This window comes from Anolis sagrei, chromosome 2 (genome assembly GCF_037176765.1).
Source record: "Anolis sagrei isolate rAnoSag1 chromosome 2, rAnoSag1.mat, whole genome shotgun sequence".
NCBI classification, from domain to species: domain Eukaryota; kingdom Metazoa; phylum Chordata; class Lepidosauria; order Squamata; family Dactyloidae; genus Anolis; species Anolis sagrei.
The window spans coordinates 106,871,274-106,889,711 of NC_090022.1; the positions used below are offsets into that span (position 1 = coordinate 106,871,274).

General features: G+C 39.3%; 1 protein-coding gene across 11 annotated transcripts in view; it reads right to left on the bottom strand.

The window, feature by feature from the left end:
- Nucleotides 1–11,990, bottom strand: part of TENM2 (teneurin transmembrane protein 2) — a 1,067,106-nt gene extending 1,055,116 nt beyond the window's left edge. For 6 of the 11 annotated variants that reach the window (XM_060764999.2, XM_060765005.2, XM_060765002.2 and 3 more), the window contains exon 1: nucleotides 11,555–11,989. The gene's annotated coding sequence lies outside the window, so the exon portion shown is untranslated. Of the gene's footprint in view, nucleotides 1–11,554 lie in introns of all 11 variants that reach the window. The other 5 variants (XM_060765000.2, XM_060764995.2, XM_060764996.2 and 2 more) reach the window with 2 other exon arrangements.
- Between the last annotated feature and the right edge of the window lie 6,448 nt (nucleotides 11,991–18,438).

Below are 18,438 nucleotides of genomic sequence, written 5' to 3' on the forward strand. Positions count from 1 at the left end.
TGTATAGGTTTCTAAATGAGGTTTTCCCTTAAATAGGCAAATGGGCATGTTTATATGATGTTCTAACATGTCTCATACAGTTTTAATTTGCATGCACAAGAAAGAAACTTATTTAGAGTTTACTAATGTGTGGTTTTAAAGTCAATAAAGGGTTTTTAAGATAAATGATTCTGCATTCTTAAACATTTCTCATGAATGAGATGCATGTATATCCAAACAGACTATATATAGAGAATTTCATACTAAATTCTGAATATGCTCAGTTTTTTTCTACATACATTCCATTTATTTCTCATCTAATACTGTTAAAACCTAAAAATCAAAACCAAAATATTATTATTCATGATAACAAAAATTAGAAATATCTAACAGGTATTCCTGCCAGCAAATATTTAGATATTTTAAAAATATGACCAAGTAGGACTGATGATTTTTGACCAAAGTGCAAGATCTGATCAAAATAAATATTGAATATACATCTATTTATTTGATTATTGTGATAGCTGCTTTTCTAAATTTATTGTAGTCATTTTCATTCTGCACAATTTTTCAAAGGAAGAGCAAATGGCAAACAGAAGTGACAAGCAACACTCTTCACTTCCTTTCACACCAACTAGGTGGTGGGAATGTCCACCCATGGTGCTAAAAGGTTTTGCAATCACATAGGTACCTCAGAAGTGTATGTGCCCATCATTGGAGGCCTCACAACAATGCCTGCAAGGATAGTTCAAATAATTCACCTTAAGTGTATTGATCCGTATCAACAAACCAGTTCTAGCTGTTTTCATCTCTGCCAGGATGGATTGTTAACAAAGAATTGGGGGTTGAAAATGCCGTTTTAAAACCCAACAACCCAAACACATTTTTCACATTAACAAAGGGAAATTCATACTGTTTCTTCAAAAATCCATTATTACCCACTCTGAGCTATTATAAAGAATACAGCTAGGCAGACATCTTTATCTCTAAAAATGAACAAGTCTGGAGACTTCAACCCAAGGAACTCTGATAATCAGGGTGGTCATACCTTGAATATTAAAGCCACGTAACCTTTTGGTTCACTAAATTTTATAAAGTTCTCAATTCAAAGCCAAGGATAAAAATACAAAAAAGATCCCACATATATATTTTCATGTCTATTTAATTACATTCATATGTTGCTTCTTTACAGATTCTTTAAAAAAATGATTTCACTGTACATGCCTGTCAATCAAGGAGCATATTGTCAATGTAAAGTCACTGCTCAAAGATAGGTTATTTAGATTTGAGTACACAGTGACATAAATGAGAACAAACAAAACCACCTTATGTGTACATTTATTCTGTCCTATTGCTAAGTGTTGGCAGGTACAGACACCCAGATTTTAAAAGATGCACACTTATGCATAACAACTGGTGTTTTTAAAAAGTGCATTGATATATAACATATTTTGATACTTTTTTGTTTTCAAAAAAGAAAAAAAAACTTTTGGCATACTCTGTATAAACATTTTTGCACCTGGAAAAATCAACAATATGGGATATTTTACACCAATATGGACAATATACTCCAAATGACACCGCCTTTTCTCTTTATTAAAGCCTATCTAAGAAAATAAATGCCCAGGATCCAACTAACACATACACAAGTCCCCTATGCCAATTTTCTTCAACACTGAAGGAACACTTGCAAATTTCCCCCCATTTTCTATTCCAAATTTAACAATATGTTTTATAAAATTAGGTTTCTTTCTATTCAAAATGTATAGGAAAATGTATATGTGTGTGCAAACAACCTAAAGCAGAAATCTACAACCCTTTTTAAGCCCAAGGGCTGCATCTGGCATTGCTCTGGGCACACAGACTTGTTTCTGTTCCCCCACCTGCAAAGCTCCTGGGATAAATGCACAGAGACCTCCCAATCCCTAGTGATCTTTGCTAGGACTGGCTATTGTCCACTGCAACTTGCAAAAGGGAAGCCCCAATCCCAGCTGCCTTGCTACTATTAATACAAGTGCTAGCCCCAAACATAGTCAGTGGATCTGTTAACATAAAGCAGCAATGCCACCTGTGTTTAACAGCAGCTTCCCTGACAATTTCTCAGAGAGTTGTGAGAAATATGAGATCAGCACCTGGACAGTTCCTACAGCACGTAGAGCAGGCGCTGTTAAAAATAAGGGCCATATCACTACTCCACAACTTCAGAGTCAATGTCTGTCCCTGGCTGGAACAATGGGTTTAACACCACCTGATCTATATTGAGAAATGGGTGTGAGCTACACCAGATATGCTTTAAACCATAAATGCATTCCAATTTATGAATATTTTGGCTGCAAGAGATTATTTTTATCCAAATAATCATTTTAATTTACTAATGTTGCTTCTTCTCAGAAGGCAAGCACTAAGATATATAAGCCTAGGTATAAAATGGTGATGTATTCTGCAGTTCTCCCTCCTTTACTCTCACTGGGAGCATCTACACTACTGTGGTTGTAAATATATGCTTATCTGAAATAGAAGCTCCAGAAAAGAATGGTCTTATTTTTTTAAGAAATGTATATAAGATTGCTCTGGAGATTTCACATACAGTATAATTATCTATACCACCCATATTCAGGGGATACATTTTGTGATATTATGGTAGTAAAATTACATAACATATTGTATTTCCTCTGAATTTTTTAAAAACTTCCTCCCATGATTTCAATTCTTTTCAGATTTTTTGCATCCATAATGTCTTCACCCAAGACAAAGTTCAATTGAATAGTACTTGATGTTTAAATGAAGTTGAGACACGTTTTAAAAATAAAATGGAGAGAAATCAAATTTCCCATATACTCTGCCCTGAATTAACATCCATTACTACACCCCTATTCGTGTGAGGCTATCAGTGGATTTAAATAATTCACAAAAGAATGTCTATACGTTTGAAGCCAAAAATAAATATTTGATACAATAATGTTGATTACATATTTCCAAACAATCAAAGAGTTGTTAAGCAGTTTCTCATTATAAAAGCAGAAACCATGTTGTATACTGAATAAGAACTTTAAAAGGCTGTTGCTACCCTGTATCTATCTAATTCCAATTCTCAGAGTGTAGTATGTGATTTCTCAATCCCTTATATGGATATTGGTGATGGAAAATTACTGTAAATTCACTGGAGTTTTACTACTTACAACCATGCATTGTACTGCAGTTTTACTTTTTGGAAAGGAGTAATACCTCATAATTCTGCTTGGTAAAAAATAAGGTAACGCTGGATATTTTAAAGGGGAAAGTCAGGTCTATAGCTCAGTCAGTGTGGAATTAGTATTCCATGTCATGCTATTCTGTTCCCCACAAGATATCCTGAGGCTACAGGAATATACAAGAATTCTCTCTTTCTCACTCACCAACTACCTATTTGACAGATCAGTATAGATATTACACTGACTACATGGTTTGATTGTTCAAGTGTTTTTTTTAAAGAAGTCCCATACTAACCTTCTTTCTATACACACAGCAAATGCTACATGTTTCCCAGAACAGACGAGGATTTCTATGCCTGAAAATGTTGAACACTTAATGTAGACACCCCTTTTAAAGGTAAAATTTTATCGCTATTTCAGGGATGGAAAACCTTTTGGCCTCAACATATTTTAAGCTGTAGTTGCCATAGCTCCTGGACATACTGAATGAGGCTGATGAGGATTGTAGGACCAAAAGTTACTCTATATTCTGTAAAGATTCCTCCCACGTCACAGTTATTCAAATGGAGGAATGGAACCTTAACAATTGAACTGCAGAGAGAATACACCTTCTGCATTTACAATCACTTTGCTTTCCATGACATCAAAACAACACTAGGGCAACAAAGCAGGAATTAAACATGGGTCACCTTTATTTTCTGTTAAACCAATCTTCAACTTGGAAAACAGTTAGCTTTCCTAAAATCTGACTGTCACCTTATGGTGCAGCTACATGACAGAGTGACTGTGGTTTGACATCACTAACTGCCTTGACTCAATGCTATGGATTCTGGTTTACAAGGCCTTTACCCTTCTCTGCTGGTGCCTCACTAAGGAGACATAGCCATTAAAGTGGTGTCAAACTGCTTTAATTATACAGTGTATCAGATATAATGTAAATCTCTCTCTCTCACACACACACACACATACACTATATATTGCTTGCTGCTCTATAAAGACTTCAGGAATTTCTTAAAATTTCTTGGGCAAGTGATATTTAGAGAAGATTTTGCCAGTGCCTTTTTCTGAAATATAGCCTATGGCAGTGGTTCTTAGATGGTAGACTGCCAAGGAATACCAGGCACCATAGGCCAGTGGTTCTCAAACTATGGGTCCCCAGATGTTTTGGGCTTCAACACCCAGAAATCCTAACAGCAGGTAAACTGACTGGGATTTCTGGGAGTTGTAGGCCAAAACACCTGGGGACCCACAGTTTGAGAACCACTGGCCTATGGTGCCTGGTATTCCTTGGCAGTCTACCATCTAAGTACCAATCAGGTCTGACCCTGCTCAGCTTCCAAAGTCTGGGATCTGATGAATGCCTACAGCAGCCACAATCCACCTAGATGTCAAGTCACACAACTCAACATTGTACTGAATGATTTTAGCAGTGTACATATTTACTATGAGATTCCAAATGAGGGACTTGTTATTGTTAAAGTAGTAGTTGTTGTTTTTGTGTGCCTTCAAATTATTTACAACTTTTAGCACCCAAGGCAAACCTATCAAAGGGTTTCCTTGGCAGGATTTATTCAGAGGGGAATTGTATCTACCTTTCTCTAAAGCCAAAAGTATATATCTTGCCCGAAATCACCCAATGAGTTTTCATGGTTTCTCAGATTGCTAGTTCAACACTCAAACCACTATGCTACACTGAAGAAAAGGAGCAGCTACGTATCATTGGGAAACTGAGGTTAAATGCCTCAAAATCTGAGACTGACAAAATTACAGTGGACACTTTCAAGTTAAAATTCTGTAACAGGTAGAGACCAATATTTAAAGGGTTAGGCAACAGGAGAGCTGGCTCTGAAGCATTGTTGCTATGATTCTGGAGGAATTACCAACAGGAGAGGGCTATGGCTGCCCCCAGGTCTCCAAATATAACATGTTTGGAAAAAATATTTGTAATGTAGTTACAAAAGGTTTTTAAAATTGATTTTTTTTAAAAAATAACTCCCTCTCCCAAAAGCAAATAATCTGTATATCCCCTGTGTCTACTCTGAAAAAGCAAGAATAATCCTGACCAGAATTATACAGTTGTGAGTTTGCATTAAGCAATAGTTTAAGAGAGATTATGGGGATGAACTTGTAACTAATTAACATTTAGGGCATGCCCATTCAGATTTTTCCCTCTATGTTTTGAACTGAGAAAGTTAATTATATGAATCAATGAAAGAAGAAATGAAATATACAACAAAACTTACAATGTAAACAGTTATAAATTAGAGCACAGGCATACTATTTATGAATATTCAAAACAGCACAAAAGTACAGCTAAAATAAGCCCTATGAGGAATGGCTTGGGAAACTGGACATGTTTAGTTTGAAAAAAAAAGAAGACCAAGAGGGGACATGAGAGCCATGTTTAAATATCTGAAAAGATGTCACATTGAGGAAGGGGCAAGCTTCTTTTCTGCTGTCCTCCAGACTAGGACACAGAAAAATGGACTCAAATACCAGATAAAGGGATTCCATCTAAACATTAGGAAAGAAGTTCCTAAGGGTAAGAGCTGTTTCATGGCAGAATATGCTACTGCCCTGGAACATAGTGGAGTCTCTTTCTCTGAAGATTTTTAAGCAGGGGCTGGATGGCCACCTGCCAGGGGTGCTTTGATTGTGTATTCCTGCATGGTAAAATGGAGTTGGACTGGATGGCCCTTGTGGTCTCTTCCAACTATATTATTCTATGATTTCATTACTAACTGTTTAATATTGCTAAGAGTTGTAAATGAGGCAACCAGTCTTAAAAACTCAAAAGGCTGATGTATTCACCTCCTAAAAACATTAGGAGCTGGTTCCTACAGTTTGCAATTATCCAACAGGTCATCTGAATGTTTATCTTTAGCACATGTTTACACCCTTTTATGAAACTGGAAGTGAAGTAATTACGCTTCATATAAAAACTGAAGCAATTTAGAATATAATTTTCTCATCAGAATTTTGCTTGCAACTAATTGTCATTAATGTGGAACTATAATGGAACAAAGTGTAGAAATGATATATAGTTATTTCCACAAAATATTAAATGCATGCTATATCTGCATAGTGTGAAAGAAATATAACAAGCTGCCACTAAATCCCAAACTAAATATCCTGTTCACTTTAATATTCTGGAATATAATCATGAATGTAAAGAAGAATGAAACATGGCTGGACCCTCATACAGGATCTAATGCATTCTCCTCTTATTTTTTTGCATATCTATCTATTTATTTTTGCTCAATATATAACTGGCTATATATTTTGATCAAAAAAGTCAGTTTTCATTTTACAACACACTGCATGTACCATGTTACTGCTATGTCTTCTAGATACTGCAGTTTGCCTTAGCCAGAGATATTATAAGCAAACTAAGTTTGTTTTATGTGGTTTGATGTGTTGCTTTGTGAACTTCTTGTGAAAACAAAATCTAAGTGAAAAGAATCATATACAGCATTCACTTTGAGGATTTAAAACATGTATTCTGCTACATTTAGATAAGAAATTTTAAAAAAGTATTGAGGTAGCAAAATTTGCCTACATATTAGAAAACTTTCTTTTACAAGGCAAGGCATACCACAAAAAAGAGTAGCATCCTCAAAAGGGTGCTACAGTATCAAACTACATCCCCTTTTGGAATGGCTACTGAATTATTAATGTTCCTCAATATATTTGAAATAAACCAATTTATTACCTTAATATATAGACTTTTATTCTGAGAAAAATAATCTATAAATGCCAAGGCAAGATATTTTATATAAAAGCTCAATACACTGGATAACAAAAAAGGTCTATTTTCTAACACTGAAGAAGTCAGCAGGGCAAAATTACAAAACATATTCAAACTTTAATATCATTGTTAATTGCAATAAAAATATTAATAACATAAAAAGTTCACCTAATAGAAGAAGCCATGGTGTATCACAACATGCCCTTCATAGGCTACATAAAACCAATGTGGTACAGGTACTTTCCAAACAACACTTATTTGAAAATCTAGGTGAAGAAGAACTTTAAGAATAAGCATTCAAAATACAAGTCTAGAGTCTTCTACACTACAAAAGACAGTGTTTTGAACAACTGAAAACAGTTTGATACACGCACTGTCATTCAGCATCCTATCTCTAAAGTACATTGTTGCCAGGCCTCTGACACACAAAATTGTTCTGCACAGTGAGAAATCAAATGATAGTCAGCGAAAGCTTGCCAGGAAACCTTGGTTCACCTCTGAACATTTCTAGCCTAAATATTTCTTTATATATACATTAAAGGAGATATCTGGTTAGACTGAAAACATTCATTTCATTTCCATTCATGAAATGTTAGTCTTGTTACAGCAATTATGGAAGAATTGAGATAAGCTGCAAACATACTGAAAGACTACTTACCAAACTGCCTTGGGGATTTTGCACTAAGTGTAATATAAACATTTGTAAAATAAAGAATGTGTACAGTACTGTAACTCAGAAAAAAAAACACTTCATCTTTGCATGCTTTTCAGGCTTGAGGAAAAGCATTTGACAATTATATACACACACTAAGAGCTGAGTTGCAAATGTTCATTCGCATATGTAAATCTTGATTTGTGATTAAAATTATTGATTTTTTTTCCACTCAAGAAAAATGAAGTTACATCATTTTACAGGGAACTGGATGGTAAGGCATTGGCTTCTAAGAGCTATCCATTTAACTTTCTTATGGTTTGATCTCTTATGACATAAAGATTAGATGCTGCCCTTGACTAAATTTACAGGGCAAACCTGAACTCATCTACTTAAAAGTAAATCCCAGTATTTCAAGGGTGAAATCTTAATCAAACTTACTTATTTGGAACTTGGCATCGTCGTATCAGGAGGCCAGAATTCTGGGTAACTATGTTTAGGATTAGCATGGGGGTCACTTGCCTAATTTATTATTCTAAATGCACTGACTTATGTAAGTTACACTATCCAAGAAAAGATTTACAATGACAACAAAACTGACAGTGTGTATTTAAAAGGAAAAAAAGAAATTATTCTTAGAGTGTCAGCTCAGACACCTCCAGTCTTTTCCAAATACAACATGAATCCTAAGACGACAGACAAATCTGACTGTCAGCTGCCTCAGATCAATACTTCTAGAGCCGTAGTAATTCTCTCTCTGACCCAACTACTGCAGGCACCTTTTGTCTGCCTCCTTATGTAGGCATTTGACTTCTGGAGGAGGGTACAGAGATTTAAAGCATAGATCATTCTGATAGCAGGATGATTTGTGGTAGCATTCCCATGTATTGTAACATGCAAAAGATGGAAGTTGTTTACTCTGTGAATGAAAACACATGTCTATCTTTAACCTGTATTTGTTGTTTTCTGCTGTAGCAACAAGATCCCAATTTCAATAACCCAAGCACAATACACGTTGCAGTTATATTCCATTCCACACACATATATATATATATATATATATATATATAAATGTGCTATTACATTTGTAGGTTTATTTCAAAGTCCAGTATCACAAAATATCCAGTCTACTGGTATTATTTGGATGCCTCCTTCATCTGCACATAAAGTGTGCAGAATTGTTCATTTTCAAGTAAATTTTGTGTGTGTTTCTACTCCAATTTATATTCCTACCACATCCAAGTTATGCTAATAAAGTGAAAAAGACAGCCACATTAATTTTAGTATTAAATTATATTGAGAGTAAAAAACTGGGCTCCAACCGTATAATGAATCATTGTAAGCTCTGTGTCATAACATCAAAAAGAAATCAAGGATGTTTTTGAACTGTAAACTATAAAGTATGAACATATGTATGCAGTGCATTATTTTAAAAGAACCAAGAACTTAAAGGTTGGTTTACACATTAATTTAGAAAAACAACTCTATACTTGTCGCTGTTTAATATATTTACACAATATTAAACATAGGGATACCAAACAGTCCCAAATCAATGTGACATTTACCAGAAAGGACTTGAAAGTATTCTTTAACTTATACATTCAGGTGGGGACAATGCATCCAGAAAGAAATAAGGGGAAGATGGTAGGGATACTGAGGACCCTATCCCAAAGTACCTTTAAAAGAAACCTCTAGATCATAAATAGATCACAAATACCAAAACAGTCCAACAGCATGCCAAACACACACAGGAAATATCAACAGGTGAAAAAGATAAGCAAGCTGACCACAAGTCCATTCCTCATTGAAGTTCTCTACACAAGCCCAGATGAAGTGAACGGGAGCGTTGTGAAAGGATGGGGATACTCCTGTGGAGCACTCATTTATTTTAGTATATCTTACAAAGGTTTGGGTGGGGTGGTTCAAGTAGCTTATGCACTCCTCACTTCATTACTCCTACTCAATGCAATCTTCAGTTTTACTCATGTATGTATACGCACACAACAAAAAGTATTGGTCAGTCAATCACAATTACACCACTTAAGCTCTAATCAACACAATCCCATGCATGCCTACTCAGATGTACTCCTCACTGATTTCAATGGTGGCTATTTTCAGATAAGAGACGATTGTATTACAGTATCAAACAAGTGCTCAACTTTCTCCCTTAAACAAGGTCAGCTTTTGAACAGGTTTTACTCAACGTTTATGGATCTAACTTCAGAGAAAAACACTAAGAACCTGAATTATGTTGAATATATATATATATATATATATATATATATAATACCTGTCAGTGCTAAGGGAAAAAAAGATGGGACTGTTTTATAATGTGAGTGGTTTGAAAAGGAAAGTGTCAGAGCTACATCATGCCAGTCTTGTACACATCCTGCATGCTTTCCATTGATAATAAAAAAATGTAAGTATTGTTTTCTTTTCTGTGCTAGGAGAAAACAAATGTCTCAAACTAAGGATAAGTTTGGACAGAAGGAGTGGTGTGATTCATCTCCTCCTTCTTCAAAAGTAGTGTTTTTTAATTTAAATGATACTTTGAAAAGGAATTGTTTGCTTTTTCTGACTTAAAAATCAAGTTTTGTATAACATTATGTTTTAATTGAAGACAGCAATGACTACCAGAGTACCACTGATGAAAGGTCTAAAATACATACATAATACATACATACATACACACATATATATGAACTGGTAGCAGTCTACGTTAGAATTAAATTAATTTAACACAGTAATGACTTCCAGACGACCATTGCTTCAATATCTCTCTGTGTGTGCGTATGTATATGGATATGTAGGTGTGTATATATGTATATGTATATGGTATATATGTGTGCGTTCATGTGTATGTCTATATGTGTGCGTGTATGAACTGGTAGCATTGTATTATGTGGTTAAACACATTAAGGTATAAGATTACATATTAATTTAGCACAGAAGTGACTTCCAAACTACTACTGCTGAAAGATCCAAAATACTTAGATAGCTAGCTACCTAGACAGACAGACAGACCTGGTAGCACTGTATTATGGGGTTAATCACATTAAATTATAAGACCATGCTTTAATTAACCATTACTCTGCAAGATCTCTCCCTCTCTTTCATACGCACACACATACACGCATACACATACTGAACTGGTGGCAGTGTGTTATGGGGTTAGGGCCGGTTTCAACAGAGTGTCTCTAAAAATGGTTGGGACAGCCAACCCTGGCGTCACAGGTTGTTTCCAAGTGTGTGCTGACGGGCGTGCTCTACGGCTTGCTTTCCCTCTTCATAAAGACATTTAATTAGGACAGATGCTTTCTATGAAGAAGCGCGAAACGCCCCGTCGCCTCAGACATATAGAGCTCAAGGCAACACACCTTCCCGTCACGCCTCGCCTGACATTAATACCGACAGGAAGAAGGGCTCCAAAGGCGTCAAAACCTGTCTCTTGACAACCCAGACCTGTCAGGAGGGGGGAACACGGAGACACACGGGCACAAACGTAGCCGGGCACACACGCCCTCCTCCCGTCCTCTGCCGGGCCCTGCTGGGGAGCCTGGGCAGAGGCAAGGAAGCCGCCCGCGTGGCCGGGCCGCCTGGCTCCTTCCTTGCTTCCTTGCTTCCTCCTGCGGCAAGGCATCGCGGGCGGCTTCCCTCCTGGAGACCCGCACCAAGTAATCCAATCGGACTGGGGTTGGCCCGAGGACGGCGGGGGAGGGGAGCAGGGGAGCCAGGAGGGCATGCAGGGAGGGAGGGGGAGGGGGGAGAGGGAGAGAGAGAAACCTGCAAACCCCAGGGAAAGCGGCCCAAATTGGGCGCCGAGGGGAAACGACGCACTCCGCCACCGCGCGCCCGCCAATGTCAACAGCAGGAAGGGAACAAGGAAGGGCTGGGAAAGGCGGCGGCGGCGGCGGGAAGAGCGCTTCTGGCAGACCACAGAAGGAGGAGAAGGAGAAGGAGAAGGAGGAGAGGAAGGCAACCCACCCCTCAGAAGCCACAAGAGCCGCCGAACTTGTCCAGGGAAGAGCAAGGACAGGCTGCCGCGTGAGGCGGCGTTCCGCATGCAGAGAAGTGAGGCAGGCGCCTTTACCAGCAGGTTCAGGCAGGCGGGCTCCCGCGCAGCGCCTTCCTCGCTCTCCTCCGCCAGGCAACTTCGGCAGCAGCGGATTCCTTCACTCGCAGCAAGGGGAGGCCCTCCTCCCGAGAGAGAGAGCGAGAGAGGGAGAAGAGGAAAGGTGTGCGCTCTCTATCCCGAGGAGCAGCCGAAGGGTCCAGTCCCGGCAAGGCGGAGAAAGGGAGGGAGGGAGGGCGCCTGCCGGACTTGCCACCCAAGCAGCTCAGCTCAGCGGCAGCCGCGCTCTGAAGCCAGCCTCCCCGCGGCAGGGCGGCACGAGCGCCAGGTTGCACGGATTGCTCCCCTGAATTGGAGGAACACAGAGAGAGGGAGGGAGCGCCGGGGGGGGGGGGGGCTGCCACCGCCGCCGCGCGAGCCAATCCCGGGGCTCAGCGGAGAGAGAGAGCGAGAGAGAGCGCGCGAGGGGAAGGGAGGGGGGCTCGCGCACAGAGGCGCGCCCGGACGCCGACGAGGCCGGCTGAGGCTGCTGCTGCTGCTGCGGTTGCCTCTGTGTTCTGTGCTGCTCCCTCGTCCCGCTGGGACGGCGGATGAGGAGAGCTAGACAAGCTGGGGCTGGGGCTTGTGCTTTTGGTTCTCCTGGGTGCCAGGCGGGAAGGCGGCGGGGTTTGGGCTCCTGCGCCCTTCAAGGGGAAAGTCTGGTTGGTTTTTATTATTATTATTATTATTATTATTATTTCTTCTTATTATTATTATTATTAGAAACACAGCAAGATGATTCCACAGCAAAAAAGATCACTCTGTTGGCTATTGTATTTGGATCACACGGCGTATACTTCCCAAATGTATTGAAGTAGTTAGGACACATTCGTGTTCACTGAACATATAGCAGCACACACAGTTTGGGCATATTCCCTGAAGATATGTGGGAATGCGGACTGTGATGTACCAGCAAATAATGCGAACAGTTCCCAGTAGGGTGGTCTTTTGCAACTCCCAGATGGTAATTTTGTCCGCTTTGATTGTGTTTAAGTGCAGGCCAAGGTCTTTAGGCACTGCACCCAATGTTCTGATCACGACTGGGACCACTTTTACTCGCTTGTGCCAGAATCTTTTCTTTCTTTCTTTCTTTCTTTCTTTCTTTCTTCTTCCTCCTCTTCCTCTTCTTCTTCTTCTTCTTATTATTATTATTATTATTATTATTATTATTATTTGAAACAAGATTAGTACAGAGCAAACAAGGTCACTATACTGGCTGCTGTATTGAATCACACGTCATACACTCCCCAAGAGTATCTGAGTAAGTAGTTAGAACACATTCACTGAACATGTGGCAGCTCACACAGTTTGGGTATATTCCCTGAAGATATGTGGGAATGGGGACTGTGATGTATCGTGAATAATGCATCCAGATCCCAGTAAGGTGGCCTTTTGCAGCTGGCAGATGGTAATTTTGTCAGCGCCAATTGTGTTTAAGTGTAGGCCAAGGTCTTTAGGCACTGCACCCAGTGTGCCGATCACTACTGGGACCACCTTGGCTGGCTTGTGCCAAAGTCTTTGAAGTTCAATCTTTAAATCCTCATATCGGGTCAGCGTTTTCAGTTGTTTCTTTTCAGTCCTGCTGTCACCTGGGATTGCAACATCAAAGATCCATACTTGGATTTTTAACATGATGATCATGATGATGATGATGATGATGATGATTGCCTGAGTGGTTTGCTTAGCAAGATGGTGGGAAGCAATGTGGGTGCGCTGGGCTTGGAGGCACTTCCACCTTTGCCTGAGATGACAATATATATAATATTGGGTTGCTGTAAGTTTTTCAGGCTGTGTGGCCATGTTCCAGAAGCATTCTCTCCTAACATTTCACCTGCATCTATGGCAGGCATCCTCAGAAGTTGGGAGGATGCCTGCCACAGATGCAGGCAAAACGTCAGGAGAGAATGCTTCTGGAACATGGCCATACAGCCCAGAAAACTTACAACAACCCAGTGATTACGGCCATGAAAGCCTTCAACAATATATATAATGTTTTCAAGATTCTGCACATGGAGGTTCCCCGATGAATGAGCTTTATAAAGGTGGCACTTATTTCTCTTCTTTCTAAGTGATGGGACATGGCCTGGGAGCTCTCTTACTTGTGCCAAATGACAGGCCTGGAACATTACACCTGCAGGATTTGCCAGCACATCAAATTTATCAATAATTAATTCCCATCACACCATAGTACTGCACACCCCAGACTGGTGACTCTTCCAAGTACTGTTCCCCATCACATCAGATTTGTTTTGTACCACTCTGATTTTCCATTCTCTGTAGCTTTCATCACTGAAAGTCAGGATTATGATTTCAAAATGGCAACACTGATGAATTTTAATTGTCTCACCAAGGAGTTGAATATTATGCCTGTGATTCACCATCTAGAACAGGACTGGGAATCATGTTGCTCTTCACATGTTGTCAGGCATGTAGCCGGGGGGGGGGGGGGGGGGGGGGCTTGAGGGGCTTCACCCCCCCCCCCCGAAATTCTTATGGTGGTTCGCGAAAAGGCCTTACTGGTGCATTATTTAAACTGTTATGTTTATTCATATCATGATCTGATCACCATACTCAATATATCCCATATGCATGAGGGTATTGGGATAATGATACAAAAGGTTTGCTAGGCTAGACCCTCTTTTACTAAGACTCAGCCCCCCCCCAAAAAAAACTCAGCCTCCCCCCGAAACCCCCCCCGAAAAAAATTCAGCCCCCCCCCCCCCCCGAAACGAAATCCTGGCTACGGGCCTGCGTGTTGTTGAGTTTCATTTCCTAGTATTATTCACCATTGACTCTGCTAACTAGAATTTCTGGAACTTGTAGCACCCCAGTGGTGTAGCAGGTTAAACTGATGAGCTGCTGAACTTGCTGGCAGAAAGGTCGGCGTTTTGAATCCAGGGAGCAGGGGTGAGCTCCTGCTGTTAGCCCCAGCTTCTGCCAACCTATCAGTTCGAAAACATGCAAATGTGAGTAGATTAATAACTACCACTTCAGCAGGAAGGTAATGGCATTCCATGTAGTCATGCTGGCCACATGATCTTGGAGGTGTCTACGGACAACGCCAGCTCTTTGGCCTAGAAATGGAGATGAGCACCACCCCCTAGAGTCAGACACGACTAGTCTTAATATCAAGAGGAAACCTTTATTTTTACCTTATAGTCCAACAGTCTTCAAAGAGTATCATGCTTTCCATCCCCAATAAAAAGAAACCTTGGAGGTAAAATTGAATTCAGGGACTTCAGAGCACATCTTGTCAAAACAGAGCATAGCTTCTTGAAGTAACGATTAGTAATAGTTGATTAATGTCTGGATTTCATTCTTTTTAGAGAAATATAAAACTCAGATGGCTTTAAATAGAAACAAAGACACAAGATCTTTGCTCTGGCATCAAACCAAGGAACAGAAGGCTTCAAAGGCTGTCTATATAGGCCAATAAGAATTGTCTTGCTGGAATATTTTACAGGTAACCTCCTGTTAAGCACACACTGGATTTTCCATGAAAGATTGCAGCTGGGATTAGAAAGGCTTTAGCCCAAATCACCAGGATGGTAGCTGGGGGAGGGACTAGTAAATTGCACAACTTACTAAAAGGAAATAGAGCTTTCATAAACATTTTGGAAAATTGATTCAAGGTTGAATAGACCACACCTACAAAATTTGCTTGTTTTTTAAAAAATATTTTAACCTGTCATTCATGCAAAGACATCATCTGAGATTCCTAAAATACATCAGCAGGACATTTTGATTGGAACTGTAGAGTCCCTTGTTGAGTCCCTTGTTTGGGGTGAAACAGTTTTCGGTAAAAGAAAGAACAAGTCCCAGTTATATAAAAATATAAATAAAATCTTTTGTCTTCAAATAATGGCCTTTTATCTCAATTTATTTCCAGTTGATCAATCTAGAGCAGCCAGTGAGAAATCCTTAGTCCTTCATTGGTTTTGGTGTTCAGTTCTGACATCTTAGCCAGAATTGCCAGTGTACAACAGATTCAGGTGGTTGGATTTACTGCAGTCCAGTACTGGGGGGAATGTATTGGGCAAGTGCCTTACAAATGGATGGATCTTCAAACCCTAGAGTATTCAGGTTCCTATTAAGCTGCAACACTAGAAGCAGTGGGTTTTGTTCGGTTGAAATTTTGCTATAACCTTCTGTGAAGAGAAAGTGTCAGCACAGCCTTAGGGGGTCGCCAGCCTTGGCCACTACTGCTGCCATTTTCATGCCCAGACATTTAAGGAGGGAAGGCTGTTTTTTTTTATAGCAGTTGAGGTACTCTTAATGGTTTAACTATTAACTCTGATAACAAATGGAATATCCCCTTCTGAGTAGAGTAGAGCTTAGTTCATCCAGGAGAACCTAAAAGAAGCACCAAGAAAGAGCATGAACATGGGGTCTTAACTAGAGCAGCAACAATAGGTGAGGTGGAAGAAAGCCTAGGCAGAGAGATACAGCAGAGAAGAGTGATCTTCCACTTGCTTTTTCATGAGTTAACCACCACTACCCAGTCTAATAGCTCAGAAAGGAAATGTCAACTTAGGGGTTGTAGGAAAGGAGGTCCATGGAGGTGATGTCATGAGTCCAATGCAAGTTGAAGGATTCTGGAAGTTGCAGCATCTGCACCCACCCTCTGCATCCTCTAGTGAGACCACTGTGCCCAGGTACCCAAAGAGCCAGAAGTGGCTCCACAGTGGAGAGAGCACTTACATTAACCCATGGAAAAAATCAACCCAGTCTGCCCTAAATTCTACAAATGCAGAAGTATATACAGCATACATCTTAACAAATGTGAAACCTTTACTGAAAGTGAGGAACGGATAGTATTGAATGAATTGGTGGCAACCCACCAAAGTTCAATTTGGCACCTGCATTTTCTGAACAAATCCTCTCATCAAGTTTAGCAAATGGAATGGCAAAATAAATGCTTACAGCATGTTTCACACTTTTCTAATCCTTATCCTTTTGAAATCAATAAGACTTTTGCCAATAAATTTGATGGGGCCAATGATTTAGCTTTAATTCATCTTAAGCACTGGAACAATTTAAAGTAAAAGTGAGAACCAAACTTTGCATACATGATAGATAGATAGATAGATAGATAGATAGAGAGAGAGAGAGAGAATTTTTTGCTTGAAAGGAATGAAAGATTTTAGCACAATTTCTCAAATTCCTGTTTGCAATATTCATGAATTCATATCCATGAATTCAACCAACTATGGCTCAAAAATATTCAGGGAAAAAACCCAAAGCATGGCTTCATTTTGCCATGAACTGAGCACTACACTGATGTATACTGTTGTCTCCCATCATTTTGTACACCCCCAGGCTTTTCAGGATTCATTTGATATGTTTGCCATCTTATATAAGAAGCGCCATTACATACTCATATGAAACGAGAGTTGAGCATCCATGGATTTTGGTAACAACAGGGATCCCAGAGCCAAACCTCAGCATATACTGAGGGCCTGCTGTATTCACAAATTAATACTTTTCAAGTGCTACACTCATCTTGCAGGTTGCCTCTTTTTTTTTAAAAAGTAATTATCATTTATAACATTCTTGTAGGCCTGCATAGTGGATGCCATCCCTGAATGTTCAGAGGAAAAGGGATGACTGAACACTATAATTTTTGATTCTTTGCAAATGTGTTTGATGCAAAAACCTAAGCAAAGGATTTCCTTTGTCCACATGCCAGATTTTATATTTAGATATCACCTGAGGCTAAAAACATGAGCAATATTATCATTTTCAGATATTCTTTAACCCATTCATTCTCAGCCCTCTTCTTTCAAAATCAAACCAGAATGCCTTCTGACAGTTACATTCTTCTGGTGAAACAATTTAAACATGAATTGTAAGATAGATAACATGTATAACTAATTTCAAACATTTCACAGCCTCTGGTCATAGGCGTTCAGTGGCATGTTTCTTAAAAGATTTTTTAAAAAGAACACGAGCTTTCAATAGCACAGGAAGGTAAATCTGTCACTCTGTGGAAAGGTGAAGTGAGCTATGTACAGGAGTCAGGTGAGCCAACATATCTTTAGATCATCATTATTCATAATGAAATCTTCCTACAGGGGTTCAGTAGTGCATCAAACATGATTCATCACCTAACTTTTCCCGATAGTATCAAGAAAGGTCCCATTCCCCACAGGGTTTCTCCAGGCCATGGACCAATATATGCTAATAATGGAGGCTGGTGATTATCAGAATAGATTAGTGCTTTTTAAAATAAAAGTTTGAGGTATTAGCTGCATACAAGGGTGAATAGAGGATACTGAAAATTGCACAATTTTGACTGTCATGACTGCTTGACTAGAAATATTTTTTCAGAATTGCCACTTTCTCAATCTACTAAACAATGCATTTCAGCAAAATCTCATGAAAGATGCAGTCTAAAGATCACATCGTTTGACCAGAATTAAAGTAGATTCTTCAGCTTTGTCCAAACTCTAAAAGAATATTAGTGAACAGCACTGAGTAATATCCCTGCTTCACAGTTTAGAATAAAAATACATAGTACTGGACTACAAGGATCAGAGGTTTGACAGTGTAAGGCAGATTCTCATGCTCAGAAAATATCCATTTGTTTTTAGTGTTCTAAAAGCTAGCTATAGCCTTACAGTCACATTTCACAGTCAGGCTTTGGACATTTTGAAAGTTTTATCCAGATTATTATTCTGAAACACAGGATTAACTCTGCAGGATAAGCAAATCACAAATTCTTTTTATTTATACAGTACTGCTAAATACAAAAACA